We start from the raw sequence: 5560 nt of genomic DNA, 5'->3' as shown, positions 1-5560 counted from the left end.
AAATTGGAAAGAAATAAAGAAAAAACTAATATCAAACCGTAACCACAAAATACTTGAATGATTGAAAATTTGAATTTCTGTTGGCAATGAACAAATATAAGTTTCCACGTGCTGTGCTAATATATGGAACAGATCTAATAATAAATAACATCAAAACTTTAATTTACTTTACTAATAATCCAAGAAAATAGAGAAACTATGGTACCTGTACAATCGTTAAATCTACATATCAATATACCCTATATCGGAAAACATATCGATAAATGTTAACGTCCCTACGGAAAATCTAAAGAAGGGTGGAGATAGAAAATAGAGGATGGACTGATATAGGGAACAGAACGAAACAAAAAGCGATCGTGTCGATTTGTTCACGCGTGCATGTAAGCCGAAACGATCCTTTTCGAAATTAGTTTTGGATACGAGACCGAGAGAGATAGAAAAAGAGAACGAAGTTAGTACGGCCGATGCAACGGCGTAATAGCAGCGATTTGTTTAGAAATGTCGAGCAGAATAAAAAAGAATCAAACTAATTTTAATTCTCGATACATAGAGCGAACAGAATGAATTTCAACATTTTTTTCTCTGCGTAACAATATATTCTACACTCTATCGTTTTATTATTTGTCACAATTAGATATTATTAATCATATATGATTGGTTGATGGGCACTCAATACCTATTATTCAAAAAGAGGTATCCATCAATTTGAAGAAAAGGTCATAGGACAGCTGCATCCTATCTGTGATTACGTATAGCTTATAAACTACTGCAATTACCCGAAAAACAACAGAACAACTACATACGACATGCTGCCATTACTCGCTGACGAGTATTTGATACGCATCAGAAGATGGTCACGCAAGGCGTTTCTTCTCATGAGCTTTTCTGTGACTGAAAAGCCCAATACGTGATATTATCTATCTATCGCACTCTGGACATTCAAAAATATCATTGCTTTGTTGCCTCCTTACTTTTTGGTTGTCGCTGTTAACTGAGTTTACAATTATTCTTCTCCATTGAGTTCTATTGTGAGCTGCTTCTTTCCAGTCATTCTGCATGTTAATCCCCTTTATTTTTTCCTGGAAAATGTTCTTGTACCTTTTGAGTTACCCAGCCGGCCTTCTCTTACCGTCAAACAGAACAACTAGTGATGTTAATATTTCAGAAACTTTTGATTGTTGCAGGAAATTTCTGAAACCTTCGGAAATTTATGAAATATTAGGAAATTTTACAATTTTACATATTTTTTGTCGATACAATAAAAGAATAAATTAGATAGACATTTGATACCAACGTGTAAGTGAAAAAAAAAACAATAAACATAATATTAGTAGTTATATTTTTAATAAACAATACATAACCCATAAAAGTCATAAACATAACCCATAACAAAAATCATTTGGTAACATTTGTATTTTGTGCATAAACTACGAACTATGACTATGAATTTAAAAAAAAAAGCACGAAATATAAATTTAAAAAACTTAAAACACAAATAACTGAATTATTCTATTCCGGAATATCAGGCGCCGAGCTGGTCCCATCTTCATAGGGTATTGTAGTAGTAGTAGTACTGTCTTCTTCAGTTTCTATTTCCAAATCAGATATATTTGATGTATCATCTGGTTCTAATTCTGAAGGATGGACCTCTACCTCCACGAGTTCTAGTGGTTCTGGAGGAATTTCATGTTGTTGAATATCATGCTCCATATCCACTTTTTGTTTTTGTAGTAATAATTTATTGTTATGAGCTACGAACATTATTTTACCGCCTCTTTGTGCAGTTAAGCGATTCCTTTTTTTAGTATGGATAAAACTCTAAGTACTGAAACTTCTCTCTGTGGCTGCAGATGACGATGGTAAAGACAGTAGAGCCACAGCTAAATATTTCAACTGAGTATTTTTACACATTGCTTGCCACCAACCTAGACAGTCTATATTTTTAACTGACATCCAAACGTAGTCGAGAGCCCATAAACCCGATTTGGCGCAATAATTTGTTACATCTGTAAAAATGGCTTATTATTGACAAACTGAGTATGATTGTTGGTGATATTGTTGATAAATTCTAGAGCGGCTACGTGTTCTTCATTGTTAAGGTGCTCTCCCAGGAAACAGGGGTCCAAGAGATTCGCGGCAAAATGCATTGGTTCAAGAGCCATCGGTTTTTTATTTTGTAAGGCGAAGAAGCATTATTTTTCTTCTGACTTAAGAATCGGCATACTTGATACACTTTCGTTAAATTTTTGCTTGATGTCATGAATTTTGAAAAGAAATTTCTTGCAAAATTCGGATTTTTGCGAATATTCGCGATTTTGGGACCGAATATTTCTGAAATTTCTGAAATTTCCTACAAAATTCGATTGGAAATATTCGCTACCGACATCACTAAGAACAACTACGAGTTGCACAAAGAGCCATGGAAAGAATTATATTAGGATCAACCTAAGAGAAAAAATAAACCCCAAAAACGTGAAAAACCCTCATACGTGAAAAACAAAAGTAATACAGTATGTCTCCGGATTGTCTTTACAAGAGGAAAAACTTTTTTATTTTTGACATTTTGAGAAAAATGCATTCTTAATAAAAATTTTTGCTTGTTTTAATATTTATATTTTTCCTAATTTCAATACCGTTTATACTTTTCTTAATATCAATACCGTTTAAGAGAAAATTAAAAAAAAAAACATGAAAATACGGATGAATTGGAAGTCCTAAAATTCAAAAGGCGTTTCTGTGGTAATATAATTTCGATTTCATTCTTTGATAGTTGGTAATTATTAATTTTGACTAACGTCATAATTTTGCTATTGTTAAAATATCACATATTCCGATAACTATTATCACCCTTTACGTAGCATTATTGAACTAAACATATTTTGTGCTATTTTGTGCTATATTTTGTGCTTCTAAAACAGCAAAAAATATGACATTAATTAAAATTCTATCAATAACAATCTTTATAAGATCTAAGTAACAATCTATCAAAGAATGAAAACGAAATTATATTACTATAGAAACGCGTATTGATGTTTAGGGCTTAGAAAAAGTTCAACTATATTTACACGTTTTTTTTTATTTTTCTCTAAAATGGTATGGAAATTTGGGAAAGTATAAACGGCCATTTTAGAACAAGCAAATATTTTTATGAAGAATGCATTTTTTCCAAAATGTCAATAATAAAAAAGTTTTTCCTCTTGTAAAGATGATCCGGGGACATACTGTAGATGTTGTTAAAAGAGTGGCAAGTCTGAAGTGGCAATGGATCGAATATGTCGCACGATGTAATATTGTACCGACAAAATGAAATTTCCAATTTGCCAGTCGCACCAATTAAAGTTATTAATTTCATCACTACAGATGAAAGAGTTTTTGAAAATGTTTGCAATTTTTTATTATAGTTAAGTAACACAGAAAGTTACACATGTATTCCAATAATTCCATGCATGTTGTCTAGCCCCCGTTCTATCTGTTCTGTTTTATTTTCCACTATTATTAGTTACAAATACTCTGTTTTTTTCTTAAGATTTCGACAGACGATGACAGAAGAAAAGCAGATGACGTCCCATACCAATTTATTTATTTTATTAAAAAAAAAGTTCTAATATTTTTTATGTGAACTATGGATGGGTGTAAAAATAAATCCGTCATGCGTCGTCTCTTATTGTTTTTAACCAGTTTTATTGGTTTATTTCAAAAATGACAGATCATATTTCAATTTTATTGGTTTGATGGAACGATGAGCGACAAACAGACGCCGATGCCTATGAACTCACCTTTAGATTTTTGAGGCTTATCAAAGTCTTGCCAAATTATAGGTTATAATTTTGTGTCAACTTATGTCAAATATCTGTGTTATGGAAGATATGCATTTTGATTCGTGTTATTACGTGTGTTTTATGTCTTTTGAGGTCATGTGGAGGAAAAATCGAGGGAAAATTAACTGTAGACCCAGAGCACAGTTTATAGTTAATACTCGCTGCCCAGGCCGAAACTCTACACCAATTAAGTTACCATCAATAAAGTTTGTAAACCATCTCGTCGTATTTAAGCGCATCTCGTATATGCTACAAGGATCGTATTAAACATAATATATCATACTACTGGAGTAGCTGTAAAATATCGACATCGCACGATAGGTAAATAATGGATTTTAGTACTGCAGAAAAATAATGTCAAAAGGTACTGTTTTAAAAAAATTTAGATTAAAGTTAATTAATCAACTTTAAAGGTATAAAATTTGGTAAATGTTATTATTAATAAAATAGTTTATTTTGTTTATGTTGTTTTATTTATTCCTATGGAATATTACAAATTTGTATTTATACATAAGTTATATTGATAAATATAATAATAAATGCGGGAAGTTTCTTGAAGCTTGAAAGTAAGAAATAGTTTTTTTTATATTTTTTTGGTTTGTGGTGTTTTGTTCGTTTGTTTTGTATTAACATATACCGTTTTTTTTTAAATAAAATAACTAAAATTACATTTTTTCAGTTTTATACAGTTTTTTTCACAATATTTTGAAGTAGTCATTTATCAGTCGAATTTTAAATATATTAATTTGCTGCTATGCGTTTCAGTTGTACCAACTTATTTCTATGTAAAATAAAATAAACTACTTTGAAATTTAAATGACAGACACATCTGTCACTGTCAAGGATCTTGTCGTTGGACAGTCTATACATTTTATTCATATCAAGAGCACTTTATGGTATTTTAAAAACGCCTTTTTTCTAATCCGACAGAGCGTGAAGTGTGGGGACACTTCTTCGGGACTGTTTACTCTAAATTCGATTTACGGTGGCTCGGCGGCCGTTATTGAATTCTTTTGCTGTCAAGTGAGACCAATCGGAGCCGGTCGGAAAAAAGGCGATGCTGCCGATGCGCCTCGTGAGACTCCGTCCATTCACAAACGAAAAGTTTCCGGTAAAAAGTGCGGAACCAATGGCGTCTGATGGTGACGAAAAAAGACGGTCAGTGAGTGCCGACAGGGACGTGTGTTCTCACACGGTGAGGAAGGCTGGTTAATCGTCGCAGACTGGGGAGGCGATTGCTGGAATCTTCTGTTTTTATTTAACAGCAAAAATGACTCAGATATGTCTAATTGTTTTATATCACTATATCGCAAAACATTCCTTTATATACTTCTCCGGAATATAAGGAATATACTACCGTATGATTGAATTAAAACGGCGTCAGCGATAGCTATGAAATGAAGATCGCTGTCATTTTAAATGTAAAATTATATGGGAAATGTCATCGATCGTCATTTCCAAGCCAACTGGACGCCGTTTTTTTTTCGATCATACGGTATAATATCGGGAATATATTATAGTCTGGAATATAAGGTTTTACAATAATAATTCCAATATATTTTTAACGGACTAGACGTTTCAACGCTCAGCCTCAACAAGGTGCAAAGGTTTGCTTGTCTGAGCATAAAAGAGGCGATGAAATCAACGCCCACTGCATCAGTGAAGGCGCTTCTGGATCTTCCGCCTTTTAATATATAGTGATCCAGGCGGAGGCAAGAATTAGACACTCTATCGACAACAAA

Source organism: Sitophilus oryzae, unplaced genomic scaffold (assembly GCF_002938485.1).
Source record: "Sitophilus oryzae breed Bouriz unplaced genomic scaffold, Soryzae_2.0 scaffold_490_pilon_pilon, whole genome shotgun sequence".
Classification (NCBI taxonomy): Eukaryota; Metazoa; Arthropoda; class Insecta; order Coleoptera; family Curculionidae; genus Sitophilus; species Sitophilus oryzae.
This window is presented reverse-complemented; position numbering follows the sequence as displayed.